General features: G+C 44.7%; 1 protein-coding gene and 1 non-coding gene across 3 annotated transcripts in view; both read left to right on the top strand.

Annotated features, from left to right (window-relative positions):
- LOC126161507 (E1A-binding protein p400-like) overlaps positions 1 to 21,631 on the top strand; it is a 175,710-nt gene that overhangs the window by 1,644 nt on the left and 152,435 nt on the right. The window lies entirely within an intron of this gene.
- Positions 5,652 to 5,726, top strand: Trnas-cga (transfer RNA serine (anticodon CGA)). The gene has a single exon. It is a non-coding gene; the product is annotated as a tRNA-Ser (tRNA).

Genomic DNA, 21,631 nt, shown 5'->3' with positions numbered 1-21,631 from the left:
AATATGGATACTGTGTTCTACCATCGATTTACAGAAACACTTAACAAACATTGTATCCAAAGGCAGGAAAGTCTTGTGTGTCACCTTTTATTGAGTTGTATAGACTTAGTTCCGGGTGTACGGTAGTTTAACTGGTTAGGTGTTGTCATTCTGAGGCGGAGATGGAAAAATAACCAGGAAACTGACTATACACAAATTTAAATGCGAGTCACACCACAGTCAGGCAAGGATGGGAGTCTGTTCCGGAATTTCTTAAGACAGCTGTTGAACTCCATCACATTTGGACGAACAAGTGGCCTGATTACTATTGCACGTCTATATAGACGACTGTTAGAACAACGGTCGTTAATAGTCATCTATCTCGCTAGATAGCGACCTGCCCTTCAGTTAAAACTCTTTCACAAAAAAAAATTTCTATCCATATGCAAATCTTGGTGCTTTTTGCCGCAAGTGATGTAAGTTCCCTAGTTACACGTTTATCATCACGTAATATTTCGTCTTGATCTCGCAAATGTGTATTTGCCTCACGTTCATTGTTGTAAATTTTTCACCTGCTTTTAAATATGAACAAGTAATTGTGTCTGTACCGACCTGGGTTAACCAAAATTAGGTATGCCTTGTTTCAAATACCAAGGTGCTCAATTTCGAACGTGTTATGATTTGTGTTGCTTTTATTATTAGTTTTACGTTTGGTGCAGTTTTCTTCTTGTCGATGAACGATTAGGATAAAGAGGGCTTTTCCAATTATTTATACTGTTTATGTTGAGGGGAATGCTTCTCACGGGGACAGAAACTGACAAGAGAAGTATTTGTGTCAATTATTTCTGTATCGGTTATGTGACGTATTGAGTACGTGAAAGGAATGTGTCTTGCACGCATTCCGTGGTATCACCTTGAAGAAAGTTGTGAACAGTTCCTTCTACGATGTCGCCAAGCTACGTAGTCAGTTCTACGTAGAGCTTTGTTCAGGTGGCGTACAAATAGATAGCTTGTTTAGATTTGTCGTAAAGCGTCGAACTTTCCTCCCGGATATACAGTTTGCCGTTCACCCAGGTCCCTCTCAGCAAGGTAGCATTTTATTGATCGTAATACAATCGTTACGTTTATAACTCTGTACCGTTTACAAAAACCGTCAGCTCATTTGAACATCTCCTAGCTTTCTACATGTCAGTGTTACAGCTACTAGATAATTAGCGAGTTCAGTGGTAACAGCATTACCCCGTTGATGTTCATAGAAGGTGACGGGATTTTCACGCAGTGACGTAAGCAAAACTCTGCGCTGTGTGTTGAAGCTTACAAGGCACTCACTTTCAGACCTGGAATGACTTGCTACAGAACAGAAGTCTACACGCGTACTCACAGGTCACAACAGTTTTCACTGTATAGTTGCTTACCACTTTGTAAGTATTTCAAACTGCGCAGTAGTGTACCGTGCAAGAACTCGTAGACTGTACACTGATTTGAATGAAACCGGTGGCCTTTTCTTGATGAAATGTAAACAGGCAACAGTAATATAGAGTTATCCAAAATTATGTGCACAAATTGAAGTAGCTGACACAGGAGCCGAAATTCAGCAACTTTGGACCAGACGGTTGTGGTGTTAGAAGTAATCCTGAATCAGTGAAGTCTTTGAAATGTGAGGTACAACAATGACAATCGATGTACAGGAAAGATAATGTACTATTTCCGTATACGTACGCTTGGATGCAACTAGAAGGAGCACTGAAAACTTTCCCGTGCAAATACGTGACGTAAACGGTGGCACATATCCCAAGCGTTGGATTGGAAGGGAAGTAGAACTGTATAGCCCCCCTGATCTGATGCATTATGATTTTTTGGGGGTGGGGGGAGGGAAGGGGTACATCAAAAGTCTCATGTACGCGGTACAAGTTCCCGATGTAGCAACACTTCTTACCAGGATACTTGCAGTGTCTGACGAGGTTCTTGCGCTGGATGTCGCGCTTGGTAGAGGGTGCCAGAATTTTCCACAAAGATGTCATGCCAGTATTGAATGTGTTGGTCGCCTGTTTGAACACCTTCTGTAATGTACGACAGTTCTGAGTAGACACTGCATTGACTTTGACGAACTTCAAGCGCGTGTGCACTGATTGTTCTTAATGTTTCTGGCATTCCAAATCCTTCATTGGCTCAGGATCTATACCAAGATTAAAGTTCATATTCCAAAATTGTTGCTTTTGAATTCTCTGTCACCTCATTTAAAAAGAGTGTAACCTTTTGAATCCTCCTGTATAGCGGCAGTTCAGTCTCTTCTGTTGATTAATTATGAACTCAAGTGCCACCTTTGGCTCTCATGTGTCGAACGTCTGTTGTAAATGTCGCGTATGGCACTTTTCGTTAGGAAATAGAGAGCATTAAACGGACAGCTAACCTGAAATACATGTTGTCTCGCGTTAGAAGAGACACAACAGTAAGTGAAAGTACCCAACTACGGTAAGGCAAATTAAGGGCTAGTGAGAAAGAACAGCCAATTTACATAATAACGTTCATAATAACTAGACTGTTTCACTGGGCGTGCAGCGACATTTTTGAGTAATTGGAACAGTTTTCCAGGTGATGACGGTTTAGTGGACTCCATTCATAATTGCTAGTTCACGGTCTGCCGACCGTCTAATGGTCCATCCCTGATTCACTAGGAACGTTTCGTCGACTGTCACTTATTCACAAGCGACAAGGTATCGAATAACTGGCCACTAAGTGTAGCTTTGATGATAATGAATTCGGGCAACGTAAAGTTTTACCCTACTAACATACAGCAATCGGTCGTTATGTGTTTACAGAGCTCTCCTTGTCTACGTTATGTTGGGAACATAGTAAGATTTTTTATTTTGTACAATATCTAAAATACGCACTGATATATCATCAGAATCGCCACATGATGTCATCTACTTATTGCTCCGTGCACTGTTTTAGTGACGAAGTATTGTGATGGAACCGTTGCAAGTAAAATTCGCGATTTAGCGAAGGAAATTATTGTCAAACGTATTTGTAGGATATGCCTATATGGAATATTACCATCGCTCTGGAATCTTGTTGCGCGTCGCATACTCATTGCACTGGGTGTTTCACTGTGTCTGGCGTTGAGAGGAAACCTGTACCCCCATAAGCAGGCTCCATTCGCCACATATGCCGCGGCCCTTTTTCGGACTCTGCCAGCCGAACTGGAAGAGTCAGGAGTGCCCTTGGAAGTCCGAGAAAACGCTTGCGGCATTTAGCACTTACAGTGGACTGTCCGAAACTCAGATTGCCCTTTTCTCGCACTACATCCTGAGAACCATAGATGAAGGGCAAAGCGTCCGACACAGTGCCACACTGTAGGCTGTTAACCAAGGTCCGAGCATACGGAATAGGTTCTCAGATAACGTGAGTGGCTCGACTATTTGTTAAGTAATAGAAAGTACGTTCTCCAGGACAGCGAGTGTTCATCAGAGACAAGCATATCGTTAGGGAAGCCACAGCGACGTGTGCTAGGACCGATATTGTTCTCTATGTAAATAAACGACCTGACGTACAAGATGAGCAGCAATCTGCGGCTGTAGGCTGACGACTGTGCACTGTATTGTACGTTGGGTGACTGGGAAGATGCAGGATGAACTGGTAAGAATTTCTGTTTGGTGTGATGAATGGCAGCGTGCTGTAAATACAGAAAAATATAAATTAATAGAGAAGGGTATTAAAAACAATCCTATAATGTTCGAATACAATATTATTAATGGCGTTCAAAGCGACTTGAAATGGAATGAAGACGTAGTGGCGGTTGTAGGGTAGGCGAATTTTCGACTTTGGTTTACGGGGAGAATTTTAGAGGAGTGTAGCTCAACTTCATGACTGCGTATAGAAAACTTTTGAGACCCATTCTACCCATTCTTGAGAACTGCTCGAGTATTTTGAGTTCCCCACCAGATCGGATTAAAGAAAGACATTGTTGCAGTTGAGAAGCCTGCTGTTAGATTTCTTACCAGTAGGTTCGATGAAGATGGGAGTATTACTGAAATGCTGTGTGAACTCGATTGGGAACCCATGGAGGGAAAAAGTTCTTTTGGCGCAACACTGTTGTGAAAATTTAAGGAACCGGCATTTGTGACAGATTGTAGAACCAACCTAATACCACCAACATACATCACGCAAAGACAAGATAAGAGAAATAAGTGTTTATACGGAAGGACATAGTCGTTTTTCCCTCCCTTCAGTTGTGACTGTAACGATGTGAATGCTAAACATTCGAGCAGTACTGAATAATGGATCATACAAGTATTGTGTATGCAGTTACCCTTACAGAAAATTTACAATTTTGTAGAATTTTCCCAATAAAGCAGAGCTAAGCACTCGCCTTCACAACAACCGAATTTGCTTGGTTGTTCCATTTCATGTAGTTTTGCGTCGTTGCTACGACGTATTTAATCGATCTGACTGTATTAAGCAGCAGACCACTAACACTGTAATACAACTGATACTCTGTATAACATCTTTTTTTAACAGCGTTTTTCTAGCCAACAGTGCACAGCACGTCATTTTCAAAGGAGAGAAAACGTCAGACATAAAAGTAGCGTCTGGCGTACCCCAAGAAAGGGTTACGGGATAATTAAATTCCATAATACGAAGGCTTGCTGAAAAGCATAGCCTCCGAACTTTCTACGGAGAACTCTGACAGCTGTTTAAATAAAACAAACCTTACTAACATTCCACATTTTTATCCTCCTTGCCTACATAATTGCAACCCTCTGCTACTACAGGGCTCCGTATTATAACGTGTAACGTGGCGGTGGCGGTGCGTGAGAAACCGCTCGCTGTAATCAAGTTTCGAATTCAAAGAGTTTTTCCACACGTGGAGGACCCTCTCCTTCAATATAACAATGCCAGACCATATACGAGCGCTACGACATCTGGAACAAGCTAACTGCTTGGGCTCCCTGTCACCGATCATCGTGCATACAATACCGGCTTCACCCCATCTGATTTTCGTCTGTTTCCAAAGCTTAAGGAACACCTTAAAGGACTTCATTTCGATGATAAAGCGGTGATTGCAGATGTGAGGTTGTGGCTCCGTCAACGAAGTCAAACATTCTACAGTGACGGTATCAGTAAACTAATCTCTCGTTAGAAGAAATGTTGGTTTGGTTAGTGTTGTTTAACGTCCCGTCGACAACGAGGGCATTAGAGACGGAGCGCAAACTCGTGTTAGGGAAGGATGGGGAAGGAAATCGGCCGTGCCTTTTCAAAGGAATCATCCCGGCATTTGCCTGAAACGGTTTAGGGAAATCACGGAAAACCTAAATCAGGATGGCTGGAGACGGGATTGACCCGTCGTCCTCCGGAATGCGAGTCCAGTGTGCTAACCACTGCGCCACCTCGCTCGGTAGAAGAAATGTGTTTGTCGTCAAGGTAACAGTGTTGAGAAGAATGAAGAAGTATAATGCTAATAATGTTTGTCATAATTAAAAAGCTGTAAGCAGAATGAATGAAAATTTCATTCTGGAAACATCCCCCAGGCTGTGGCTAAGCGATGTCTCCGCAATATCCTTTCTTTCAGGAGTGCTAGTTCTGCATGGTTCACAGGAGAGCTTCTGTAAAGTTTGGAAGGTAGGAGACGAGGTACTGGCAGAAGTAAAGCTGTGAGGACGGAGAGTGAGTCGTGCTCGGGTAGCTCAGTTGGTAGAGCACTTGCCCGCGAAAGGCAAAGGTCCCGAGTTCGAGTCTCGGTCCGGCACACAGTTTTAATCTGCCAGGAAGTTTCAAAAAGCTGTAAGGGTTTTTACATAAGAAATTCTGATGCATTACTCCTCGTATAAGTGAGTTACTGGATACTGTCGGAATTTCCGTGAGGTTTTTCGCTGGTTACACTGCTGTATACAAAGAAGTCGCAACACTAGAAAACTATAGAGAAATCCCAGAAGACCTGCAGAAGATCGACGCAAGGTGCAGGAATTGGCAGTTGAGCCACGATATAAACGAAAGTAATACACTGCGCATAAATAAACATATAGAGCCATTATAGTGTCGTTAACGACTGCAGAACAATCAATAGAAGCACTCACATTCATTACATATCTAGGAGTATACGAACGATTTAAAATGGACAACCACATAAAACTATTCAAAGGTAAGGTAGACACCAGACAGATCCACTGCAAGAATCGTCTGGATGTATAGCCAATCCAGAAAGGAGATAGGTCGTTCGACCAATATTTGAATGTTGCTCGTCAGTCTGGGATCCGTACCAGATATGAATGATAGAGGACCCAAAGAAGAGCAGCACGTTTCGTTACAGGTTCATCTAGTAAGCACGAAAGTGTTACCCAGGTGTTCAGCCAATTCTAGTGGCAGACGCTGCAAGTGATGCATTCTGCATCGCAGTATGGTTTACTGTTAAAGTTCAGAGTGCTAGAAGAGTCGACCAGTATATTGCTTACTCCTTCTTAATATGACCTGTGAGCTTACGCGGAGACATAGGAGCAAACGTTATGCTGCGAACCATTCCCGACAGTAACAGGAAAGGGGAAAGTAACGATGGCATACAAAATATCCTGCACCACACACAGTAATGAGGCTCGCAAATTGTAGACGTAGAAAGATATAGATGGGACTGAAACAGTTTGGAGTAGTTGAGATTACTTTTGCCTCAGAGATGAAAGAATTCTATTCAATTCATTTCCTTCCCGCAATCTGGGGTAAAGTTGATCAAAATTTGAAGTTTTGTTACAAAATTATTACACTGATGATTAATGAGAATCTATAAAAAATCTGGCATTATCTTAAAGATGCCCCCAAAATTATATTTTTACAGGACACGGTAACTAACAAAAAAATTCTACAATTCTCATCCGCTTTTCACTGCTACTTAGGTTGAAGTGGATCACCTATATATTTTCGTGTTTAAAACGCTTTACCACATCCAAGGTGTAAAGAGACAGGCTGTAAGACTTTCTGGAAGAAATAATGCTAAAAATTTTAATAAAAAATGTCTTCGGTATTAAAGTTACAACTGAAGACATAGTGAGATGACTACTACCGGTACTCTTCAGAACTTGAACATAAGGCCAACAACATAGCAATGTTTTCGCATCACATATAGCAATGCGGTAATTCTGTCTACTCCACACTGATCGCTTCGATGCCTAAGAATATTGGCTCCTACTCAAGTTTTCACGTTCGCCTTTACCATTTAGTTATGTTTTGTAAGGAAGCTGTTTGAATGTTAGCAACACTAGCGTTCACAAAATGTGTCTAATTCGTATCCTCTTCTTCCTTAAAAAATGATTACTGCAGTGGCTTTACCTGCCTCCAGTCTTTTTCCTTCGTAGCATCTACCTCACTTACACTATGAAAGAGATGAGAGCACTGTCTCCTGTGTCATAATTAGTTTCAAACACTTTTCATACGGCAGTTTAATTGATATTTACTTTTCTCACTCCTTCGTGCAAAAAAGTTTCATTCTAATTCCTTTTTACCTCTGCTCTAAGCCTCTTTGTATATTTTCGGGGCATGATCCACTTGAAATTAGGAAAAGATCGTATTTGGCACAATAGCGAAAAGATAACCTATACTGATGAAAGATTCGGGTACATTTCTGATACCTTATTGCTTTGATACAATTCGACAGGAAAATAAATGTAGCTAGGCTCCTGTGGGTGCTGCAACATTTTGGTTTCGTTGAAATCACAAATCTGTATAGGCATCCTACGATGATAATCGCTTATGGAAGCCGCAACTTTCGTTTCTCGTGTTGCTTACGAGACAGATAACAAGCAAACAGCTCATATGCGTCGAAATACGTTTCAGTATCTGTGTATCTCTCTCTTGTCATCAAAATGGCAGCGATTTAGTACAGTGTCTTCGATCCGCTTTACCCCACCTCATTTTACCAGTACATTGCTGCCGAATCACGTAACATTGGTCTAATTTATGATAGGGCACGAATTATAGGTGTTAATGTAACTACACAAGAATGTGTACTGTAATTTTTAGCTTGAACGATATGGTGGTCGTCGTCAGAAAATAGGGAGTAATTTTGTACATATTTGGAGACGCAGACGAATTAAAAAGGATGCTGGGCCTTAAATTGGCCTTGGCCACAAAGGACCAGGCTGAGAGTAAGGAGGCCGCCATTGTCCGTGGGCAGCATTGTGATGTAAATGACGGAACGTGGCGGGTGGCCAGCGAGGAGTGAACGGAGGCGTGGGTCTAGGCCGTGCTGCGGGTTGCGAACGCCAAGGCGCTTGTGCAGGCAATCTAGAATTTCAATGGTAAGGTCTCGTTGTTGGTAAGTTATATAACATGTAACGCATAGTACGTCCATTATAATGCATAAGCCACACTTATACAGAGTTTTTTTCCGTCTCAAACATACTACAATTTAAGTGAGTTTTTCACAAGGCCCGTTTCGCTTCCATTAACAAAGCATCATCGGTGATGGTTCTGCAGATTCAATCTACTTAACACGTTTCTACGTTTTTAAAATTATAGATTAAAAACTGTTTTCTTGTGTTTTTTGTACACGATCAACTACGGTGTTTATTATCTATCTACATGTTTTACACTAGACAAGTTTTTCCCTCATTTTTTCTTTTGGTGAATTTTCGTTCTATGCACTTCACTTCTGTAAAACTCATAAAGGTAGTAGTAGTCATAGAAACTTTGTGATTTCACGTGTTACGTATTCAGCCCTGTGTGTTTGTGTTTCATTTGTTTCTCGTGTAGTTTGTGAAGTTCACGACCTCGTCAATGCAAAGTTTCTGAACAGACTCATAAACAACAAGAAAAACAAATGAACACACAAAAAGTTAGTGCTGAATTCAAAAGAGATGAAATCAAAGTAAAATGTCTATGAAGCCAACTTGTGTGAAGTTTTCCTGAAGTGCAGTGCGTGGAACGCAACTGCAGCAGTGTAAAATGTGCCCACCTAAATACGAAACATCACCAAGCGTGCAAGTGCAACTACAGTTCTTTTTTGACTTCAATCCTACTACATCGGAATGGGTACAACATAACATTGTTTACTTCTTTAAGGAATTATTCACGTTTTACAGATTAGTAGGGGCCAGTTTAAGCCACAAGCGATACAAACGATGAACATTTGTGTGCAGTGAGTATCACAGCAAGCACCAAAGACTGATAGAGATGGAAGTGTACGTGGAAAATCTAAAGGTAGGAGGTGGGGCGCCAAATGAAAAGTCGCTTACGTAGGGATATGTTTCTAACGGGCCTTACTGATTAGCAACAACTTTTGAAGAGAATTTCCATTCAGGAATATATTCAGGATCTTTGTATGGATGGTAGTCATCCACATCATCCTCGGATTTGTACAAATTTCTCCTGAAAACCATTTACCTGCCGCGAACGTAACACACATTACTACTACTGGGAGCCCTGTTTCTGGCACATACCACTGTTACAAGCACACATCCTGACAAAGTTATCGTTAGTGAGAGTCTCAAATTAGAAATAGAGCTGCCATTTCTCTGTTTATCGTGGAGTATTAACTGACATGAATGCAGCACATCACCTACCATGTGTCCGTTACCATTGTTTATGGCCATCTTCTTGACATTGCTGTCCAAGGCTCACTCCCGAAGGATGAGGCAGTGTTCTATCCGCTGCGAAAACTTACAGACACTTCCTGTCAGATTACAGCTGTGAAGCGACATGGAACCTTGCCTTTAGCGAAGCAATGCGCTAACTGAGTTATCCAGGCATGATCTATTCTGGACACAGTCCCTTAGATTGTGGCTAAGCTATTTCCCTACAACATCCTTCTTCCTTCCAGATGAGTACCAATTCAGCAAGGTATGCAACATAAGTTACCTGAAATTTGTACTAAAGTGGGAAAGTGGTACTGGGAGACGCGTAGCTGTGAGGGAAGGATGTGAATCGCGTTTGCTTAGTTCAATCAGTAGACACATTGCCGCGAAAAGCAGTGTTCCGTTTTCGAGTCAAAAATGGTTCGAATCGCTCTAAGCACTATGTCACTTAAAAAATTGGTTCAAATGGCTCTGAGCACTGTGGGACTTAACATCTGAGGTCATCAATCCCCTAGAACGTAGAACTACTTAAACCTAACTAACCCAAGGACAGCAAACACATCCATTCCCGAGACAAGATTTGAACCTGCGACCGTAGCAGCTGCGTGGTTCTGGAGTGAAGCGCCTAGAACCGCTCGACCACATCGGCCGGCGTTTTCGAGTTCCGGTCCGACACACAGCTGTAATAAGCCAGGAATTTTCAGTACAGCGCACACTCCGCTGCACAGTGAGACGTCCATTCTGAAAATACGATACCTATTTTTCTTAAAAATCTCTGATCGATCGCGAAATTAAAACCGCAGCGAAAATCAGGAGAAGTTTTGCGCTGACGTGTTGCGCAGTGTCTCTAGCATGCGACACATCGTACTTTTCATTTCTGAGTACACAGTGCGCTTGTAAAGATGCCCAGGAAATAGTGTCTTCTGCCAAGTGTGAAGTCCTGGTGAGGGGTTCCGCTTGATTTGATAAAGCGCACATAAAATAACTGTCATGTCCATCCTTCTTCATCATAATTCACGGCCGCATACTGCAGGTACAACGAAGACGCTCCTGCAGCGTTTGCAATGGGAAGTATTTGATCACCACCATACAGATCGGACTTAGCTCCCTCTGATTTTCGTCTCTTCGCACACAATAATAGCTGACTATGACGACAACATTTTGCCACAGAAAACGAGATGGAGACCAGCGTAGGAAATTGGTGGAAATCACAGGTGGCTACCTTCTATGAAAGGGGTACTGGAAGGTTTGTACCACAATACGGTAAATTTCTGACTCGGCGAATATGGCTGAGAAGTAGCTGAAAGTTGTGGCTCACTGTTGCAAGTAATGCGTTTTTGATTTTCACTGTGGTTTCCGTTTCACAACCAGTCGGAACTTACTTTCCAAATAGTCCTCGTATTTCCTGCCCCTTAACACAGGAAACCCAACTAACATCGTCTACCCGAGGTGCAGATATTGTTAAGTTTGGTTGCCTTTCTTAAAGTGCTTTTAATATTTACCAGATCAGTTTTATTTTGCCACCCAGTAGTCTCACACGGAATGTACGAACGTGAAGTGTGTAGAAGAGACTTGTCACGGCCCGTTCGACGACCAGCGAACTGGCACACGACGATAACTAGCGAGAGTTTCGAGCAGCACAAATATAAAGCAGGCATCGCTTGCTGGTAACTTCGTATTTGTTTGAGGTTTTTGCCGTGCACGGTTACAGCTGCAGCTGCACGCGGTTCGCTCGACTCGCGTGCTTTTACTTTCCGTCGTCAGAAGGCGCCTCGGAAATTGGACGGTTCGCACGCGACGCTGTAATGTGGGACTGGGGCCGGCGGTGCGAAATGCGTGCGGGAACCTGAGGCCGGCGTGCGTCGCAAGCGGCCCGCGCGGACAATGGGCGTTCCCTTCCCAGTGCCCGGTCCCACAGACAGCGGCGGCACAACAGCTGCTGCCGCTGCTGCTGCGGCTGCGGCAGGTCACTGACGCCTCCGGGAAGGAAAGTGAGGCGAGGCGTTCCACAGGCTCCGCAGACGCTGCCCCGCATCGCAAACGAGGGCATTTCACCTGGCACACCGCCTCGCGTATGGACCGGCTGCTAACAAGCCAGCGCCCGTCGACGCGTTAACATTTCATCCTTCTAGCACTCGCACCAGGTCTTCGATAACCGAGACAAAGAGCGACTCGGCAGTCACTCTGAGGCGCGGCAGCCCCAAGTTACACTACTGGCCATTAAAATTGCTACACCACGAAGATGACGTGCTACAGACGCGAAATTTAACCGACAGGAAAAAGATGCTGTCATATGCAAATGATTAGCTTTTCAGAGCATTCACACAAGGTTGACGCCGGTGGCGACACCAACAACGTGCTGACATGAGGAACGTTTCCAACCGATTTCTCATACACAAACAGCAGTTGACCGGCGTTGCCTGGTGAAACGTTGTTGTGATGGTTCGTCTAAGGAGGAGAAATGCGTACCATCACGTTTATGACTTTCATAAAGGTCGGATTGTAGCCTATCGCGATTGCGGTTTATCGTATCGCGACATTGCTGCTCGCGTCGGTCGAGATCCAGTGACTGTTAGCAGAATATGGAATCGGTGGGTTCAGGAGGGTAATACGGAACGTCGTGCTGGATCCCAATGGCATCGTATCACTAGCAGCCGAGATGGCAGGAATCTTATCCACATGGCTGTAACGGATGGTGCAGCCACGTCTCGATCCCTGAGTCAACAGATGGGGGCGTTTGCACGACAACAACCATCTGCACGAACAGCTTGACGACGTTAGCACCAGCATGGACTATCAGCTCGGAAACCATGGCTGCGGATACCCTTTACGCTGCATCACAGACAGGAGCGACTGCGATGATGTACTCAACGACGAACCTGGATGCACGAATGGCAAAACGTCATTTTTTCGGATGAATCCAGGTTCTGTTTACAGCATCATGATGGTCGCATCTGTGTTTGGCGAACATCGCGGTGAACGCACATTGGAAGCGTGTATTCGTCATCGCCATACTGGCGTATCATCCGGCGTGATGGTGTGGGTTGCCATTGGTTACACGTCTCGGTCACCTCTTGTTCGCTTTGACGGCTCTTTGGACAGTGGACGTTACATTTCAGATGTGTTACGACCCGTGGCTCTACCCTTCATTCTATCCCTGCGAAATCCTACATTTCAGCAGGATAATACACGACCGCATGTTGCAGGTCCTGTACGGGCCTTTCAGGATACAGAAATGTTCGACTGCTGCCCTGGCCAGCACATTCTCCAGATCTCTCACCAATTGAAAACGTCTGGTCAGTGGTGGCCGAGCAACTGGCTCCTCACAATACGCCAGTCGCTACACTTGATGAACTGTGGTATCCTGTTGAAGCTGCATGGGCAGCTGTACCTGTACACGCCATCCAAGCTCTGTTTGACTCAATGCCCAGGCGTATCAAGGCCGTTATGACGGCCAGAGGTGGTTGTTCTGGGTACTGATTTCTCAGGATCTATGCACCCAATGTAATCACATGTCAGTTCTAGTATAATATATTTGTCCAATGAATACCCGTTTATCATCTGCATTTCTTCTTGGTGTAGCAGTTTTAATGGCCAGTAGTGTATATACTGTACTACACGGTCCAGTCACATTAATGTGACCACCGCCTATGCTCGATGTCAACGTGCACCGAGCGAGGTGGCGCAGTGGTTAGCAGACTGGACTCACATTCGGGAGGACAACGGTTCAATCCCGCGTCCTGCCATCCTGATTTAGGTTTTCCGTGATTCCCCTAAATCGCTCCAGGCAAATGCCGGGACGGCCGACTTCCTTCCCCATCCTTCCATAATCCGATGAGACCGATGACCTCGCTGTTTGGTCTCTTCCCCCAAACAACCCAACCCAACCCTCAACGTGCAATAACCACTAACGGACGTCAGGTGGCAGCACTAGCCATGGAGAATATATAAAGGGTGTTGAGGGAACGCGGAAAACAATGCATTCGTTGTTGTAATGCAAAAACGGAGCGAGTTATCAGACGTCCAAAATGGAATGATATTGGCCTTCGGGTTCAAGGGTGCACTTATTTCTTAAACGGCTAAGTTTGTAAACTGTTCGCGTGCCGATGTGGATAAATTAATCTGTGCGTGGTAAAATGGCGTTATCCAAAACTGACCCCGAGGCAACTTGGTGAACCACGGGCCTTAGACGACAAGATCAGACGATGGCTGTGAAAAAGTCTATGGCCGAATTAACGGGCAACTGTTGAGCAACTGACCGCTCAGATGAACCATGAGGCTACGAACAGTGTTTCTTCAACGAACGTTCAGCGAACGTTGCTCCGTATGGGCCTCCGCAGTAGCTCCTAGTTCATGCATCCAGGCTGACTGCTATTCATCGACGACGAAGGCTGGAATTTGCTCGCCATTACCGAAGCTGGACGTCCACTGAATGGTGACAGGTGGTCTTTTCCGATGAATAACGTTCTACGCTTAATCGGACAGACCGCCGTTTGTGTGTATGGCGAGAAATGGCTAAAAGCGAACAAGGGGGAAACGTCATGTCTGGTGAACGTTTCCGTGATATTCCCTGGATTATCTAGTCAATATAGATCACGAGAATGATATAACCGAAATTAGGGCACATCCAAAGGGATATAGAAAGTAAATTTTCCCTGGCGTTATGCGCCTGTGAAATAAAATCGAAATGATGTATCTTAGCCGGCCGGGGTGGCCGAGCGGTTCTAGGCGCTACAATCTGGAACCGCGCGACCGCTACGGTAGCAGGTTCGAATCCTGCCTCGTGCATGGATGTGTGTGATGTCCTTAGGTTAGTTAGGTTTAAGTAGTTCTAAGTTCTAGGGGACTGATGACCTCAGAAGTTAAGTCCCATAGTGCTCAGAGCCATTTGAACCACTTTTTTTTAATTTATTCTACGCCTGCACGCTACTTCTGGTGTATATACGTAAATGTAGAGTGGCGTAGATGCAGATGAACAGTAACATTTATTAAGTGCCATGCAATTCACAAGACATTTCTTCTCTACTGGCTCTAGCTATAAGACAAAACTGGAATAATAATGCACCCCCAACTGGCGTTAAGTTCGAATATTTTCCCTGCCAGTTCCTTCGAACTGTGATAACTGCAACAGGTCCTCGTAACATTTTACTTCATGAGATTTTCCGAGTTTCCCTGGAGCACGAACGCGAATGAAACCGTGAGAGAAGACTGAGGCCATATTACTTAACATCTTTTTTATTTTTTACTTATTTTTTCTTCACAAAGCAATACCTGTGAGCTTTCGGGACGCATAAGGAGCAGTCAAATGGAAACGAGATAGACCATATACCGAAGTAAGGCACGGAAGCTGTTAACGCAGGCAGGCGTGTTTCCAGAAGTGCCCTCTATTGGAATGAGGAGGGATGACCAGGAAAGTTCAACGCCACACCATTTGTCTGTTAGATGTGCTCGACCTGATATCAGTGTGTCGTGTGTGCGTTCGTCTTCACTACAGTTGCCAGGAAAGAGCAACAGCTAAGTCCAAATCGTTCAAATGGCTCTGAGCACTATGGGAATTAACTTCTGAGGTCATCAGTCCCCTAGAACTTAGAACTACTTAAACCTAACTAACCGAAGGGCATCACACACATCCATGCCCGAGGCAGGATTCGAACCTGCGACCGTCGCGGTCCCGCGGTTCCAGACTAGCGCCTAGAACTGCTCGGCCACCCCGCCCGGCAACAGCTAAGTGTGGTGCAGTTTTTGACTGAGAAAGGAGTATCAGGAAGGGAAATTCATGACCATATCTTTACCGTGTGTGTGGCGAAAACTGTACGTCACGTGCTCATGTGTTTGCGAGGAATAAGCAATTTCGGAGGGGTATCACTGGAAGACTGCAGTCGCCCACGACAGGCTCATCGCATAATTAACCATTCTGTCATTGCTGCTGTGGTTGCTGCCGTCATAATCGATCGACGACGGCCGGTGTAAGACATCCACCTCATGAATGAGATTTTCGAGTTCGAGGTTCGGCAGACAGTTTTAATCTGCCAGGAAGTTTCATCCGACTCATGTTGGGTATCAGCCACGGCACCACTCACGCCATCAGGGCAGAGCATCTGGAGTTCCGGAAAATCTGTGCGCAGTTCGTTTTCCACAGCCTAACGAAACTGTAGAAGTTGAACAGAATGTCGAATTCACTGCAGCACCTTGAACGGTATCACGTTAAGGAATATCATTCCTCGTCCTGTTATGTCGCGGGAGATGAAACATGGTGTCATCATTTTGAACCGGAAAGCGAGCATCAGAACTAATAATGGAAGCACATGGATTCACACCCACTGAAAAAATCCGAAGCCGTGCACGCCAGGTCCGGGAAAGTAATGATGTTCCTTTTCTTAGACTGCAGGGATCGCTGCTCATTGAGTTTCTGGAACGCGGCGCCACAATTAAGGCACGGTGCTACGTGAATACTCTCCATAAAATTGAAACCCGCCATCGAGTTCTAACGCCCAGGAATTCTGACGGATGGCATCATTCTGTTGCTCTACAATGCCCGCCCACATCGTGCCAAGGTCGTTCCGACTAGACTGCAGAAGTTTCGCTGTGTAGCCCTTACATATCGCCCATACAGTTCCGATCTTTCGCCATCCGATTTCCACATTTTTGGAGCCCTGAATAAAGACTTTCTTGGCCGTCCATTGCTTTGCACGAACAGGCGACTGGATGCAATCATCGTTCCGTAGGCATTTTTCCATTAAGGCATTGACCGTCTTTTCTCACAGTGGCATAAACGCTAAAAAGTAATGATGATTAGTTTTGAAATAACGAACACTTTTCATCGGTTTCGTCTTCATTCGACTGCCCCTTATACGTAGCTTCGGAGTGAGTTTTGTTCTCCGTGCGTGAAGCCGTTCCAATTATGCGCTGGAAATTACGTTTCCAAGAGACACGCACAAGGATTCCTAGCAGGGCACACAAGCGGCAGCTGACCTTTCTGCCGGCCATCTGTGGGCGAGCTCTTCGGAAGGCTGCAATTGTTTCGTTCTGGATCGCAGAGATGCCGGCACGCGAATGCTGCACCCTTGCTTGCTCGCCGCCTCGACTAACCATTATGTTCGGGCTGTCTGTGTCCCTCTCCAGCTGCGATTGCTAGCGAACCCCATAGTTAAACTTCACTCTTACGAAATTAGGGAATATTTAGGAAGATGCAGACCCTTCTTTTGTAGGAACTATGAGTTTGCGTAAATAATTCATAGTACAGTTTATAGAGGACTCATAGATTAGAAATTATTTAGTCTCTCTCCAGGGCGTCATAGTCACGCAAAATCTGTTATGGTTGAGCCGTTGAAGATTGTAGAAATGCTCAATAAATCGTCCTCCTCACATAGAAACATGGGGGTTATTTCTCATGTCTAAATGCCTCCCTGGTACGAATCACTTTATGGATGGTGTTTTATTTCCAAAACAATGTCGCGTTTCGAGAATTTATTCCGATTTTTGGCTGGCTGTTTTGGCATGTTTTGATATCTGATCGTCTAGTTATTTCCCAGTGAGGTGCGTGGCAATACTTTATTTGCTGAGTGTGTGATAGATGTTTGGCGCTAAAATAAGTCGCTGTGACACATCATTGTACACACGTAATATATTTGCAGAAAACATGAATTTGCTGTACATTGTATTTTCTTACGGAGGAAAACAAGTGCCAAATATGATGCATTATTGCCTGAATTACTTATATTAAAATGAAAGAAACCTTGTTCCAGTGTCAACATTATCACATATGAGGTGCCATGATGGAGATATTCTCTTCCCCCAGTCCCCCCACACTTGGCTACAAAGCACTGAAAGTGCATACAACCATATGTATCTGTCCGAAAAGTCCCCCTTTTGGATATTCAACTCGCGCCCCACATTTTCTTGAATGTCGGCTATGTAGTCAAGTCGTCGACGCTTCAAGTGAATTTCTGCACTTTGTCCTTTTATTGTATGTTTGTATTGACAGTGCTAAGTCTCCTCAGTAGTGACGACTTTTTACAGACAAAAACGTCCCCATTTTACATTTCAATCAAGTCGCGGCAGCTGTCCATTCGTCGTTATTTTTTTCAGGAGTCAGGGCGTGTGGACAAACTCTGCACACACTTTTCCCTTCTTTAAATATTCTGGGAAATGTCTTAAATACTTGTTGCTCCATTCTGGTTTGTGACACAATAATGTTCACACGCTACGGCTGCACGTTCACTACTTCACACTGCCTGCCCACAGCTGATTTGTCGAATGCACATCTGTTGTTTACAATTGTTAGCTCAAGCTGCCACCATAGGCACAGGGCTGGCTTTATTTTTACGCCTGGAGTGTACATAATCTTAGAGCATTGTGAACTCACAATCTATGTGGAAGACTGAGAAGGTGCAAGACTTTCAGACGTATCGAATTAATAACCTTCCGGTTAGAAACAGCATTTAACGTCAGATATGTACAATCAAAATATTCACAAAGTGTTAACTGATGAGCTTTGCTCGTCAGATGTTATATAGAGTTCCTTACTTCACATCGTGTTAGTATCCCCACGCCGGCGGAGTCGTGGCAGTTCGTAGTCATTTTAGCCGGCGCCGACGCTACAGTCTGAACCTCCAACAGGGGCTCTCGTACGGCAATCAGACGGCTAACGTTCGGGGCGAGAACTTGACTACTCATGTTGGCCCCTGTCCACTGTGAAACATCTGGCGGGCAAAGCTGTGAACATTTAGACAGTACACACACCAATTTTAATCGCAGTCATCGAGGCGCGGGGATTAGTAATGCACGAGGAAAATGCTGGGCGTTAGACCTCGCGATATTGCGACTCGAATGAAGAAAGGCAAAGTTGGCATTTGCCTGGTCAGAGGCGCTCCTTGTGGGAGTACGGCCCCTGCAGAGCGCCTGCAGTGGACGGAAGGCGTCGCTTCCGGCGGTGTGCGGTTTCAACAGAGTCGCTCAAGGCGGGGGTGCTCAGCGCAGTGAGAACAATGCAGTGGGCCAACAACCGCGAACCACCAGCCGCCAACCTCCGCTGATACTCGTCGCTGACACATTTCCAGCAAACGCGGCGGATTTCACTGCCACGCACCGCCTACTTGCATTGTGCACCATAGTTGTTCCGAGCAAATCACCAGGCATCTCAAAAGCATGCACAGGTTCTCGACGATGGAGAGGAAAGGGGGGGGGGGGGAGGTTGGCGTGGAGGAGCAACTCATGTCAGTTTCGCGGCGTACAGCGAAATACACTGCCCGACAAAAGAAGTAAAGCGCCCAGAAGACATGCTCAGTATAACTTCGTACACGTAGCAGCTTCGCAAGTTACGTAAATAGTGGTTAGAGTTGCAATTCTCTGTGGCAGGTAGAACGACCAGCACGTTGTTCGTGTTCATTGTTGTTATCAGGCCTGGCAGGTTATATAAGGAGCGTGATCTATGTCAGATCAGTGACACTCTGAAGGACACTGAGATTTCGCGTATACGTGTGAGACAGCGTTATCAGCAAGTGACAGAATTTGAAAGAGACCTCGTTGTGGAGATCCATTTGCCCGGCTGCTCTAATCGAGCAGTATTTCTGGTACATTCGGATGTGACAGTGGCTCTACGTTAGACTGTACGGGAACGTTAGGGCAGGTAACCTTGTTATCAAGGTTGCGGTCGACCACACCTGACGACAACAAGGGAAGATTGCCGTATTGTGCACCAAACGCACCGAAACCGCTTCGTATCTACATCATGACTACTCTGTTACGTGCCGAGCGAAGGATTTACCGAGCCACATTCACGCTATTTCCCTACCGTCGCCAGCGAGAGAAAAACAAACACTTAAATTTTCTGCGCGAGCTCTGATCTATCTATTTTATTACAATGGTAATTGCGGGCGCCAGCAAAATATTTTCGCATCCGGAGAAGGAACTTGGTGATTGAAATTTCGTGAAAAGTCCTCCCGTAACGAAAAATGCCTTTTTTTTTAATGGTTGCCACCAATACTCCTTTGACACGGTCCCCTATTTTCCGATAATACAAAACGAGCTGCCATTATTTGAACTCTTTCGATGTCATCCGTCATTGCTATTTTATTCCGGTCCCACATCGCGCTGCAGTGCTCAAGAAGAGGACAGAAAGGCGTAGTGTTGACAGTCTCTTTAATTGACCTGTTGCATATTCTAAGTGTTTGTCAATAATTCCCAATTTCTGGTTTGCTTTCACGACCCCACTATCTATGTGATAATTCTACTTTAAGTTACTCGTAACTGTAATCCTAAGTATTTAATTCAATTCACAGCCTTCAGTTATCTGTGATTTACCGCATAACCTAAATTTAATGGATTCCTTAAGTACTGAGTGGATCACTTCTCTCTTATCGTTATTTCGAGTTAATTGCCACTTTTCGAACTATACAGATATCTTGTCTAAATCATTTTGAAATTGGTTTCGATCTTCTGATGATTTTGCTAGGTTGTAGATGACATCATCATCTGCAAACAATCTAAGAAGGGCTGCTCAGATTGTCTCCTAAATCGTTTATGCAGATTAGGAACAGCAGAGAACCTATAACACTTTCTTGGGAAACGTTAGATATTACTTCTGTTTGACTCGATGACTTTCCCTCAGTAACTGCGAAATGTGATTTTTCTGACAGGAAATCACGAATCTAGTCGCCCAGCTGAGAGGATACTTCGTAGGCATACAGTTTGGTTAGAAGTCACTTATGAGCAACGGTGACAAAAATCTTCGGGAACTGTAGAAATATTACGTCATGTCAGAAATGAGCGAGCTGTTTTAAAAAACCATATTTTCTGATTCCATGCTGACTATTTGTCAAGGAATCGTTTTCTTCGAGGTAATTTATAATATTCGAAAGCACTGTACACACCAAAATCCTACTGCAAATCTAAAATAGTGATATGGGTCTGCAATTCAGTGAAGTATTACTATTTCCTTTCTTAAGTATTGGTGAGACCGGTGCAACTTTCCTTTCTTCGGGTACGGATCATTAGTTTGCGCCTTCCACGCGAAAACGAGTAATGGACGCCCTGCTACGTTCTGTGTCACCGCGGACCATCGGTCGGAATCTAGCAGCAGCCTCCGCGTATGGCTCCAGGTCGCGGTTGATAGTGATTGAAGGAACCATTTTTCAACAGGACAATGCACGTCTTCGCATGACACGTGCTTCTATTAAATGTCTGCGTGCTGTTGAGGTACTCCCGTGACCAGTAAGATTCCCAGGTCTCTCCCCGACAGCACATTTGTGGAAACAGTTCAAAAGTCAACGGGGTCCCTGCGCCTGCTCCCAGGAAATCAGGGACCAGTTAGAAAAACTGTGTGGACAAGCTTGTGTCAGGAGAGGATACAACGTCTTTCTGACACCGGTCACAACCGAATCAGTGCATGCGTCCAGACCAGAGGAGATTAAACGTCATTGCGCTAAGTAGGCTTATACTGCCAAGTTTGACTCGATTCTATATTCACCGAACTAACACCACATACGCCATCAGCCTCGACCTATGAAGTTTCCCGTTTCCTCCTTTCCTTCTTGGAGCTTCACATTTTTGTGTCAGAGAGTGTAATAATAAGATTCGACGACAAATGCCACTGATTGTACTTCCTACTAATCATTCATTACATGTCCCAGATTTCTTGAACTTAATTTCACTGTGTAAACTGGCGATTTTAAAACATCAAAGTGAAAGTTTGTCGCCACACGCATACAGTCGTGCCATACGGAAATTAATTTGTTTCTCAAGCTGTTTGAAGTGAAAGCATTTCATGCCGTGTGCCACAAAACTGCATTCCCTCCCACAAAGCCGATTTAACACCTGGCGCGCATTTTCGGTATACGACTTTCGCTTTCTCACGGTTGTTAACGATGTCGCCGGAAGGAAACTCAGTCTAATGAACGGCGGAAATGACGCGGGCTGAATAAAGTGGTTTGTCCGCTTATAGGAGACGGGAAAGGTAATCCGTGATTTTACAGATCTCGCTTCAATTGGCGCCTTCCGCGCCGCCGTCTTTGACTCCTGTGAATATTCAGCCGCTAACTTCGTGCCATCCGGACTTTCACTAGTAAATAACGTCGGATTCATCGCCAGTACCGTGC

The sequence above is a fragment of the Schistocerca cancellata genome, chromosome 2 (assembly GCF_023864275.1).
Source record: "Schistocerca cancellata isolate TAMUIC-IGC-003103 chromosome 2, iqSchCanc2.1, whole genome shotgun sequence".
In the NCBI taxonomy this organism is placed as follows: domain Eukaryota; kingdom Metazoa; phylum Arthropoda; class Insecta; order Orthoptera; family Acrididae; genus Schistocerca; species Schistocerca cancellata.
Note: the sequence above shows the minus strand (reverse complement) of the source record. Positions and strands in the feature narration are given on the sequence as shown.